The 13003-nt window shown below is 36.8% G+C and overlaps 1 protein-coding gene across 4 annotated transcripts in view; it reads right to left on the reverse strand.

Annotated features, from left to right (window-relative positions):
• Nucleotides 1-13003, reverse strand: part of grm4 (glutamate receptor, metabotropic 4) — a 217140-nt gene that overhangs the window by 166808 nt on the left and 37329 nt on the right. For 2 of the 4 annotated variants that reach the window (XM_051896222.1, XM_051896224.1), the window contains exon 1: nt 8460-8866. The exons of 1 other annotated variant lie outside the window; for it this stretch is intronic. The gene's annotated coding sequence lies outside the window, so the exon portion shown is untranslated. Of the gene's footprint in view, nt 1-8459; nt 8867-13003 lie in introns of those variants that run through there. One more of the 4 variants, XM_051896225.1, reaches the window with a different exon arrangement.

The following is a 13003-nucleotide window of genomic DNA, read 5'->3' on the forward strand; positions in this document are numbered from 1 at the left end:
TGGGTTAAAACAACCCAATCACTGGGTTTGTCCATATTTAACCCAACTTGGGTTGGTTTTCAACCTAGCATTTTTTAGAGTGTAGGTATTAAAACATAGCCAATTGATATTAAATGAATTGCAACTAAATTTGCTGCAGAATATGTACATAAAAAGAAAAAGAAAATATGATTCAGGGCTCTAGTACAAAAGCCAGGGACTAGTCATGTTCCTACTGTAGGTAGGTCAGTGATTTCATAACAGTCACACTTTGTGATGAAAGACATTTTCTTCTATTTAGGGAAGACACATCAAATAAGTTGTGTGAAAAAGGAAAAAAATCACTTATCACAACAGCTCAGTTACAGCACTGAAAGCGCAAGTGTGAACGGTGCTCGCTTGCTCTACAAAGCATATAGTCCCTGTTCCCAGTCACCGTAGATTCACTTCAAATGGTGGGCAAGGAGCTGATCGTTTTCATTTAACCTCTACATGAGGCCCCTCACCCCTGGTCAGAGACAAAAAGAAAATACATAATCTGGCGGCGTGAGATAGGAAGGAGAATACAGTGTGATCCAATTGGCAGTGTCAGGACAGCGAGTCTTTGGCTGTTAGTCTGCCCCAGCCCAGGACTGAGCATGATGCTGGTGGGCTAGTTAAATGTGCTCATTTCACACATCATTTCACATGAGGCGCTCATACGGGGGTCTGCCGCTCAACCTGACATATAGGGGGACCATTCGGAAGACACAAAGTCTCCGCAGGCACTGTTGCATTGCTTTCTTGAATATCTTGAAGGAATATGCAGAATAGAGTTGAAATCACACTGCAGGATGTGTGTGGGCTGGGCTAATAGAGATCTTTGCTCAGGGTAATTCATGCAATGTGGGTAGCAAGGGCAAAGATCAATACAACAGCACAGAACCTCCTCAGGTGGGTTAATGGTGAGTTTTGCTCCAGAGGCAAAATTACAGCATACATTCAATCATATGATGATAAACGGTTGTATAAAACTGATATTTTGACTGATTGAATCTTATATTTTGCATTCTTTTCTGATGAAAATACAACTTTGCAATTTGTAACCGATCCTACTCGAACCAGCATGGGAGGCAGGTGCACTAACAAGAACGCTAAAGACCACAACCTCTAGCATCAGTCGCTAGTGCACCTCTTGAGGCAGGGGAGAGAGGTTTACACGCACAGGTCTTACTAGCTTGCCTCTGTTACACTCACCCCCCCAAGCCTTATCCGGGTCATGGCACCAAATGTAACTAGTCCTACTCAACCTGCTCTGAGTGGGATTCGAACTGGTGTCTCCGTCATGGGAGGCAGGTGCGCTAACAAGAATGCTAAAGACCACAACCTCTAGCATCAGTCGCTAGTGCACCTCTTGAGGCAGGGGAGAGAGGTTTACACGCACAGCTCTTACTAGCTTGCCTCTGTTACACTCACCCCCCCAAGCCTCATCCGGGTCATGGCACCAAATGTAACTGGTCCTACTCAACCTGCTCTGAGCAGGATTTGAACTGGTGTCTCCAGGATTTGGGGGGGGGGGGGGGGGGGGGCGGGGATAAGAATAAGTGTATTTAGTATGCTTACCTTTCACCTTTTACAAGTCTTGATTTTGTATTTGCGCTCTACTAGAATAGTTTTTCATGCTTGAATGTTCAAAAACAAATGTTTTTTTTTCACATATTTTACATTGTTGCAACACCTCTCTTCCCAGTCTGTCAGTATTGACAGTTCAATGCCTCCTTCCAAAAAGTGCACTGTGCTGATTGGATGGGCTAGTGTGTTGTGATTGGTCAAATTCTTCGAGTGTGTTTCGGAAATGTCACGCCCCTTCAAGGCGATTTAGGGAGTTCAGAAACAGTGCTTACTGATATAGAAAGTAACTTTGCTGACCTTTTTCTTTCTCAGACAGCAACATTACACACTAAAAGCTGAAAATGTAAAAAAGCATAATAGGTCCTCTTTAACAACAGCAGAACTCAAGCTGGCATGAAACCTACAGGTTTGTGCAAAACCTAATGATCCATGCTGTTCAGTATGATGAATGTTCCAAAGGGAATCTAGAAGGAATCTAGAGAATTTAGAATTTTATATACAAAAGACCACATGATCAATGTCACAAATGTTTATTGATTAGTGATCAAGAAAATAGTACAGAATATTCAATATTTTGTCCTCATTTTACTTTTCTTTGCCTTCATGTTTTTTTAAACACTTACTCTTTTTCAATGTCTCAGATTTTTGCAGCCCACTGTATATATTTTCATTCATTCTTTTGATTTGACATTCATAAAATATCTTGATTATACAGATATCATTTCTATGCAGACAATTTCAAATATTTAAAGTGTAACATGATTTATTGCCTCTTCTTAATTTGCCTGTCATTGTTTTGTTTTTGTTTTTTTATATACCTCACTGTTCTGCCATATGACTAATGACCATTTACACATCATTTATCACTGTGGGTACCAAAAATTTCTTTTTTTGCTTTTTAAGCAAGTCCTAAATCAAGCTCCGAGTGCAGCCGAGCAAACAAAGACGATTTAACAGAAATTTTTGAGAAAGATGAGCACTTCTGAAGAGACGCACGTGTCTTGCATCCCGACGCCCATGCAGAAGCGGGCCTAATGAGTTGGCTCTCGCCAGAGAGGTGGACAATACCCTGCAACCATCGCTCTGAAATGAACCGATGCAGAGCGCAAGCCAGACTACTGAGTTCTCTGTTTCATACAGTCCATTGAGTTCCTCTGGGGGGGTACGATCTTGTGCCACAGATCCTCTTACCCAAAACACTACACGGCCCATTTGCGGTAATAGAGCACATAGGAACGTTTTTGCTGTGTATGCTGTGGATTGAGAAACACTGTCGGGGACAGCGACGACGCTAGTGCTGTGCTCCCCCCAGTCTTCGAGCAGTTGGCCAGGGTCTCCTAAAGCAGATGGTCTGGAATGAAGACACTCAATATGACCTAATATGTCTCATTGCACACTTACACAATCATATACCGAAGCGCTGAACTATTTTCTATTTAAATAGGCTGTCTAACCCATCTCTCTGTTAATGAATATCTAGGTCTTGTTGTTGAGTAAAAGTACCTAAACATCATTACCAAGATGAATCTAACTGAGAAGAAAATTGCTTGTTTTAAACTCAATATGAAAAGGCATTCATTCGCAAACCCATTTTGCGTTCATAATGTCACATATTTGCGATGAAACGGGACATTCAAAACGAAATGTATGTAGGATGGGACATGATTTTATCCATTGGGAAATGATTACATTGTGAAAAGTGAGCATTTCATACTACACTGGTGCATAAACAATGCCTTAATAGCTATTTGTCAGTTTACATCAGTTACATTAAGCATGACAGCCTATGTGAAAAGTTTCAGAAGCGGAAAAGATTTAAATATTATTTATTTTAATTAAAGATTACAGAAGACACACTTTTTTCTATGGAAAAATGTACGCTGGTAAATCATGCACAGTAAGAACAGAAATGTGTTAAAGTGTTAGTTCACCCCAAAATGAAAATTCTGTCATCAGTTACAAGAACTAATGAGGTTCATTCTTACAAGAACCATTGAGGTTTTTCTCACATGTCAAGAAAGTATTGATGAGCTTCTGTTTATAATCAATATTTAAACGTGAACTGAAGCATAAATGAAATATGTTCATTTTATAAAGCGATCGTGTCTCTTCACAAGACTTGGATTAAACCGCTCAATTCTTATGGATTTATTTTACTATCTTTTCTTATGAATGTTTTGAAGAGTTCGAGTTCTGGGTGAATAGAATTTCAATGCAGGGACAGAAATCTCTGTGTCCCAAAGATGAACAAAATGGGTCTTATGGGTTTGGAACGACATTTTCATTTTTGGGTGAACTAGCCCTTTAAGAGGGCAAATTTTGATTTGAACTCTTTCCCTGCCATTGACAGAATTTTTCCGGCTTTTTCTCTCTTATGTGGTAGGGGGCGCTATTACACATCTTCTAAAAGAGTACAGAACCTCCAGACCAAAACACAGGCCAAAAAAAAAAAAAAAAAGCAGAAAAAGCGATAACATGTAAGCAGATACATATATAAAATAACACGATCATTAAACATTAAAAAGCACATAAATCGAAACTGCCCAATGTTACTGAATGTGTGGGGTGAGGGTAAATTAAGCGCGATTTGCAGTGATGTCAAAATCATATTGCATTGTGGTCTATGAATCTGTATACATGTTGAGTAGACTCCCTCAGTCAAAATCGAGGGGTTGAGGTTCTGTCCAAATAAACTTCCCTCGCCGACTTGACGAAGTTAAACGCACTTAAAAATGGTGGCAGGGATTCCCCTGAGGGGAAGTGCTTAGTGAAGTTTGTGAGTGTATGTCTAAAAGTGGAGTTAAACGCAGCCCATCTATGTTTTTATCATCGTTCTGAATCTGATCCAGACATAGTCTTTGACAAAAATGCAATTTTTTTTTTTATTAAACTTACACACATTCAAGTCTTGATTTAAATAAAGAATGTATAAAGCAATGTTGTTGTTTTTTTGTTTGTTTTGTTTTTAATGCAGAGGGTCTGTTCTTTCTTTTGACATATTGCATGTTCAGTTACTCATACAACAAAATATTCATGGGGCCATGACATTTTTCTGAAAATGATAAAATTGCTGGCGGTGGCTGGAAACTTTTTTTCAAAATGCTGATGGGGAAAGAGTTAATAAAGCATAAATCTGACTATTTTTAATATTTATTTTTTCTGACAGCAATTTTTGCTGTGAATCTTCACGGCTAACACACTTCTGACTTAAGCTGTCATGCCGCAGCTTACATCGCTTTAAATATGCAAGACCTGTTAATATTTGGGTAATGATCTTAATTTAAATTTTTCCATGTCACAAGTGCAGCAGGCACTGAATTTCCCCGGCCTGTGAAGGCAAGGGCAAGAAATAGAGGCGAGAGATAGTGAAAGAAAAGGAGAGGGGGAGTCTGCATCTGATAAAGTCATGCCACTCTGAACTGTACTGATGTGAAAAACAGATGTAGGCGATGACCTGCTATAGGCTATCACGCTACACTCAATACACCGTCTCCTCTTCTAGCCCTCTGTGCCAGAGGGTGTCATCAGATAATGTGGGCAGAAAATCCATAAGCAGGAGCCTCTGACACAGGGCTAAATTGAGTCAGAATGTGTTTTTATGCTTAGTCAGTTGGTTTAAGTAATTAAGTTGCGATATCAGTCGAACTTCCTCAAGCAAAGGTTTTTGATCTTAAAGAAGACCGTTCATTCTCTAGCCAAAGATAGCGACTTTAACACATGCACAGAAGCTGAAAAAAGACATTACAATAATCTTATCCACATGCATAACATTCATACTGTGATACTCGGTGTAGGCCTGAGCTCTGGCCCTGAACAGCAGGCAACAGATTTAAAAATACAACATTCATAGCAACAGTGAAAATACAAAGACTGAATTCTCACATCATATCATATCACAGTATGATCCCCTGACTGGTGCACTGGAATAGAGTAGGCCTGCCATTAACCACCCTCAGAAACGTTAAAAATATACTCATTATCATTTCATATAAAATGTAAAATCCTCTATTTCTTTATCAAGCAAGAGTTCCGATCCAAAAAGAAGCATCGTTATAATAATTTCTGGTAGTGTTGTGCCAAACCTCCAACATCAGTAGTCAATCTGAATTACATTTAATCTGAATCTAATTGCTGCATCATTATCGGTTATAGCTCATGACCATTACTCATAAGTAAACTCAAATAAAAGCAAAGCATTATGGGTCTCTGCCAATCTATTTCACACCACATGCAGAAATACCATGAATTGTTCCTAATACAAGGAAACGGAAGCTGTTAATAGAGTTATTTCTGTGCTAACAAACAGCTTTTTGGCCATCTGTCAGCAGTTGGTAACTATATTCAGCTGCAAATAATGACAAACATTGACATACTGCCATGTATGATGATAATTCAAAACACGTTTCGCATATTTACATTTGCTGCCTATAGAACAGACAGTAGGTGAAGGAAGAGCATTATGACTTTTTATGATTAGCATTATGATTTAGTTTATTCAGTCTACCCGTGTTGTCCGCCGTTCTCGGTGGAGGTAAACAACGTTAACCGATACAGACTCTCAACCCAGAGAAAACTCAGGGTCAAATGGCATTTACAGAACAAGAGTCCTAAGAAAACTTATGAATAATGTATAAAACCTAGTGTTTTACAGTGCAGAACTTACATGGCGGTGCGTGATCAGAATCATAAGGAGTGCAAACGTACACTTCATCAGTTGAAGTCATCAAGTGGCTGGAGAAAAGTACAAAATTTGTCACAGGCCAAAAGTTTACAAGTTGGCAACGCACCAGTTTTCCTGACTTCCCTATCGCCGTGATGGAAAAGTTCATTAGCTCATTCAATTATGTAATAGAGCCATCTTGGCGGAGTCTGAAATCGCCAGACCTTAGCGTTCCAAGCAAAAGCTCTTTCCATTGCTTTAAAAGCTTCTCTGGACTAATGAAGTCTAAAGAAGTGACTTCATGCTGCACTAGGCTATACATACAGAGAGACATGCTTCTCTGTTTCTACAGCAGGTCCTGATGTTGATGTCCAACCAGAGGCCCCAGAAAACTCTTTTTGCAGTGGCAAAACAGGGAAATGCAGTACTCCGGGCTTTATGATCAATGGGTTTGTAGCGCTCTCACAAAGACCCAGGGAGTGAGTCATTGCTGCGACAGCCTCTCCATACTACAAAAGTCACTGCACTCCATCACACATTGTTAAAGAACATCATGTAGGTGTATGCTTTTGTATTATATACTGTAGCTGACTCATTAGGTCTGACAATGCGATGCCATACGGTATTGTGGTACAAAGTTACAAGTCAAGGCTCTGAGACTTCTGTGCAGCCCTCTGACTGACACCTCCCAGCACATTACTTTTACAGGTGTTTCATTTAACTTGTCTTTGGCAATTTCCAGTGGCAATTACAGACACATTTAGATAGAAAAAGCTATTGTTAATGCCAAAACATCCATTTGTGGTATTAAGGCATTTGGAAAAGTTTATACAAACCCATCTAACATGCTTTCTAAACTAGCCCATCTGGTCCAGATGGCCTCAAGGTTTGACATCTGCAAGGCTGATAAAAATCTTTGCTTCCTCTAGATCTCCACAGGCTATATCTGGGTCAATGACATGATGTTGGCATCTATTAAATTCTGAAATGATATGTTAAAATGCAACCCATCCAAAAATAATTTCTATGATAAAATGGCTTCAATTTTTGAATTCAAGTCATTTTGATCATTTTCGTGGTGATTAAACTGAAAAATGTCTAGGTGGTGTAGTCGCACAGAGATTGTGTTTTTATATGAAATATGAAAAATATGAAAAAGTATCATTAAAAAAAGCTGAAATTCTTGGGATGGAAAGTTATAGAAGCCAATAAGCATTTAACATATATATATATATTATATAATATACATTTTAACATACAATATATTTGTTAATTTTTTGTCCTCAAATTAAAGTCAGCCATTTTGTTGTCATGTAACAAGAAACTATAAAATATGTTAAGTCAAATAATTTTGAAAAAAAAAAATATATATATATATTCAATGTTTATATATATATATATATATATATATATATATATATATATATATATATATAAAACATTTAATATTTTCCATGTTTTTAAAGAAATGCTTATACAATTTTCTATTTAAGAAACTAAAATATAAATTTATTTTCTTAAATAGAAATTGGTATCTTAAAAAAATGCATAAAATCTAGATGGTGTAAAGATCATGTAAAAACTTAGTTCTGGTACATGGGTTTTGAATTGCATTTTTAAAAAATGTCTCCTCCTCATCTTAGCTAATGTCATTGACCCATCTTCTTATATCTCACTTCTGTAGCTGCAAGTGACCAAGAGATTCAATATGTCAGACAGAATTAAGTATTATTCTCCATTAAAATATTCTCATTACGAGGAAGCCCATCTATCCAGCTTGTAAACCTTAATAAAAACAATGCGAGGAAGTAAACCTTAATAAAAACATTAAGTCCTGACAGATGATTAGCATATGAATCAGTGCTATGCATTCACTCAAAGAGGCGTTGATGCAAAACTGAAAAACCTGTTGTTTAGAACAAAGTGATGGGCAGAACTTCACACCGCTATATTCCCAGAGCAATGCAGAAATACATCATAACATATGATCACAGGAAAGTCAGATTTGCCAAAGTACCGCACTACTAGTCAATATATAGGTTGAAGCCAAATGTCTCACAAACATCGTGCCTGCGCTGTTATTACGTGGAAACCAATAAATATCGCTATGATATCAACAAATCAACATCGACGATATGAATCGAGCGATGCTTTTCCTGCAAGGAATCCGTGAGAGATGTTCAAAGTTGACCCATTTCCATGCACTCACCTTCTTCTATCTGCTGCCGCTGTTGCCAAACACCTCCAGTATGATCACCTAAACACAGTCGACTGCAGATTTGTGGGTATCTCGTTAATCGTTTGCTGTACGGCGGCCCCCAATTCGACAAACTCCATTCCCCACGTATGGAAATCACACGCAAATCTCCCAAAGCGCGATTCCAAGTGGGAAAAGCTGTTGCGCTGTCCAGTGAAAGTGGTGCTGAAACGCTCTCGGAGTCGAAGTACTTTCCATTTCTCCAAGTCTCCGCGTTCATTCATTCAATATAGGTAAATATTGTGCGTCTTGTGTTATTGTGTTAGAAGCTCATACCTGAAGAGATAGTACTGCACTGAGCATAACTAGAGAGCAGAGCCGTGCTGAGATGTAGGCAGTGCTCTTCAGTCGAAGCAGTGCGTTCAACGCCCACATAGCCCACTCTGTTTGATCACACACACACACACACACACACACACACACACACACACACACACACACACACACACACACACACACTCTGATGAAAGAGCTTTCGTTCAGCTCACTAAAAAAGCCTTAAAAGCCTTAATTTCTTTAATAAATATATCTGCGTTTGTACGGTTTTAAAAACATGTAAGGTTGTTTTTTAATAAAGCCTACAGCATTTGTCAAAAATCCTACAAGAATTCTAAAGGAATTTTATTCATAATTTTAAGCAACTTTAATCAGATCAAACAGTGTAAAAATGTAATTAAAAATGCTACAGCACAAACTATGACTTAACTGTACGTTATAGATTTATACTTTAAAAGTCAGTAAATGTAATTTTACTGTAAAGATTTTATGGTAACAAGCAGTAAAAATGCAAAAAGTATCTAATTTACTGATAATATATTATATTTAACAAGACAATACAAATATCTTACTGTATTTTAAAAAATAAAATAAAATAAAAAGTAATTAAAATATATAAACCACTATATAATTTATGGATAAATTAACATTCCAGAATTCCCTGAAGGCCAACACATAGATTTTAATAGCTCAAATAGGTTAGTTTATTAACATTATATCATTTAATATACAAAACCGTAAAATATACAATTACCTAAATGTCTCCTGTAATGTCTGTAAATATTGTCACTGTCTTTTTACAGTAAAATTGTCACTTGCAGCTGCTATTTTACCATTTTTACTGTAAATAAAAAGCCTCTAAAAAAATTAATAAGCTTACTTAATAAGCAAACATGTTGAGGGGATAAAATCATTTCAGTTTATCCAGTAGAATCTTATTTTTTTATTTTTTTTTAAAGAAGTCTTGTTTGAATCCATTAGGATTTCTTGCTTATTAACTTATTCTTAAGGTTTGTGCTACTGTATTCTTCACTTTGGAAAGGAAATTAGTTGAATACGCTTTTAAAACCAGTGTAAATGTCCTGGAGACAATTGTACATCTTCTTGTATATGCAAGATGTAAAATATAAAGCATAAAGATTCAGGGCATTGATAACCACAGTGCAGTGAGCAAAAGAAGATTTAAAAATACAGAATGTCCTGAAGGACACTTTTTCGGAATGCTAAATATACCCATTTATGCGTTGCTGTTTTTTTAAGGACACATTTAGTCTCAAAGCACGCCAGTACAAATCTGGGCTTGAATATAAGGCAGGCAACATCTACATTTGGATGGTAGTGTTGCATTTGAGCATTCTCCCATGGATATTTCATTATGAATTCTTAATTCTAATTTATTCACATGCATGCCTTCAATGCCAGTGTCTTCCAAACCATTTCCCTGGGGGATTATGATTATAAAATCACTAATGCAGAATGCATGATATACTGATATCTTCCTATTGTCTTCCTATTGAACTTATAGAGTTTGTTGCTCATGTTGTTCTTAAAGGAAGAATGGCATTTTATGTTAAACCCTCTTCACAGTATTGATACTTTTATTTAAATTTATTCATTGAAACTCATGCAAAGTCATTTCTAAAAGTCAAACAACTGTACATGAGTCACAGACCCTTCTTTTGGAAATTAGTTTGATATGGGCTATTCTTCGGTGTGTAAAGAAAAAATGATATTCAGCTTTTCAGATATATACCTAATTACTTGTATAAAGCAAATAAAATATATATATTTCGTATTCATTCTTTTTACTTTATTGATCCTTGGATCTGCATTTAATTCTGTGGATTTGTATAAATGTTTTACTGAGGACATTTGGCATTACCTCTTGTCCCATTCAGCTATAATTAAATCTTCTACTAGTAAAGCTGAGACGCTTTATTACCAGACACAGTCAATGGTAATTCTCCAATTAAGTTTTATACTGTCCAAAATTCGGAGCTTATTGGCGTTTTGGGAAATCTCCGAACTAAGTGTCATTTTAAATGGTACACTAGCACACCCTTGTGGAGAGAAATGCTTACTTATGGCCAGCATTATTTTTTTTACTGCCATTTCCACATACTTATAACGTAAAATATCGTTCGTCCTTTTATTTTATCACCTGAAAAAAAAAAAATAAATAAATAATAATAATAATAATAATAATAATAATAAAACGCACTACTAATAGATATATGTAATATATATGTAATTTACAAATACATTATAAATATGTATATATATATATATATATATATATATATATATATATGTGTGTGTGTGTGTGTGTGTGTGTGTGTGTACATATATTAAATATATATAGATAGATAGATAGATAGATAGATAGATAGATAGATAGATAGATAGATAGATAGATAGATAGATAGATATAGATTGATTTTTAAATAATCAACTTTGTGTCACCAACAAGCTTCTAATATTCCTCCCAAGTATGCTGAAAAAAATCCTAAGTACTAAAGTATCACAAACAGATATATTTAGTGCAGTCCTGCATCAGCGTTTTGTCCCTGTCGGACAGAGCCCATGTCTCTTTGGTGTCTAGCCAAGCAGCTTTACTGCTCAGAAGCCAAGCTGCCAAGCCACTGTAGGAACATTGGCCAGCGTGTTACTGATAAACTCCTCAAGGTGGCAAATTGCAGTGCTGCCAGACTCTCTGGCGCTACATCCAGTTTTAGTCCATCTAGTGCTTTTGGATCATTGCTTTTGCTTATACTCTTTTCTTAATATATAGTGAGAAATTGTGCTGATGGTCCTCCATGTGTTGCCAAATCATCACCGAGGCATGGACTCTCTGAAGGTGTCTTGTGGTATCTGGCACCAAGAAGTTAGCAGCGGATCTGTCACGTCCTGTAGGTTGCGATGTGGATCCGCCATGGACCTTCTGTTGGCTTCATTGCCCTTGTGCATCGATGAGCCTTGGGTGTCCAAAACCCTGTCGCGGGTTTGTGGTTTGTTCCTCCTCGGACCATTGATGGTAAATTCTCACCACTGCTGACCGGGAGCAAACCACAAGCCTTGAGGTTTCAGAGATTCTTAGATCTTTGAAAGAACTGATTGTTTTCTTACCATCTAATCTACCAGACTTTAATATGTGGCCTTGTTAAGAGATGACCAGTGATATTCACTACACCTGTATCCAAACACGCACACACACACACACATACACACACACACACGCACACTTTAGTCCTTTGGAGCATGTTGAAAAACAAAATATGAATCTTTCCTTATCTGTTTTTCTTCATTTTATTTTTTATTATATATATATATATATATATATATATAGATACATACACAAGTGCTTTATACAACAGTATAATCAACAGGATAGTAAAAGAATGATTTTTTTTCTAAAACGATTGCAATAATCATGTAATATTTCATTAAATGCTGCTGTTTTTAATCCAACTGCACAAATTATGACGTATTTGTAACTTATTTGTGGTATTTACAGTAAATTGATCTGTTCAAATGCTGTCATCCTGATAAAGATCCTCATTGTTTTTGAAAAATGCAGTTGATCGACCTTAAATAATGAGCAGCACATAGCTTGACAAGCTACAGCCAAGCGTGGCTTCCACAACAATGATGTGATGTGCACTAAGGGCCCGTCTCTGACACTCCACGTATTCATGAGAGGAAGGCCTCTTCATGTTCAGACTTTGTATTTTACAAGGTCCTTCGTTAAAACTTAAAAAATATTCTTTCCATTTCCATAGCATCTATTTTAAACTGTACTCTTTGCACCAACTGCAAAACAAAGCCCTGAAGATAAAGCAGCAGAAGGATGAAATGAAGAAAAACAGATAAGGAAAGATTAAATACAGTCATATTTTGTTTTTCAACATGCTGCAAGTAGGACTAAAATGAAAGAAATATCCAGATGTGACATTGTTCAGTGGGCTTAAATTTTTTGTGACATTTAAATAAGCCTTGGATTTAGGGGGCATATTTGACAGGAAGCACGGAAAGATATATACAGCTAGAAGATGGATCATAGTGAGGACCCTTCAGAGGGAATAATTCACACTTAACGGAGCTCATTGTGGACTACAATTATTAACTGACATTTAAATGTCCCTCGCTAATATTATGTTAACCTATACATCACCAGGCCCACTAGGAGGAAATAAATAAAACAAATGGCACACAATAGAGAA

This window comes from Ctenopharyngodon idella, chromosome 6 (assembly GCF_019924925.1).
Source record: "Ctenopharyngodon idella isolate HZGC_01 chromosome 6, HZGC01, whole genome shotgun sequence".
Taxonomy (NCBI): domain Eukaryota; kingdom Metazoa; phylum Chordata; class Actinopteri; order Cypriniformes; family Xenocyprididae; genus Ctenopharyngodon; species Ctenopharyngodon idella.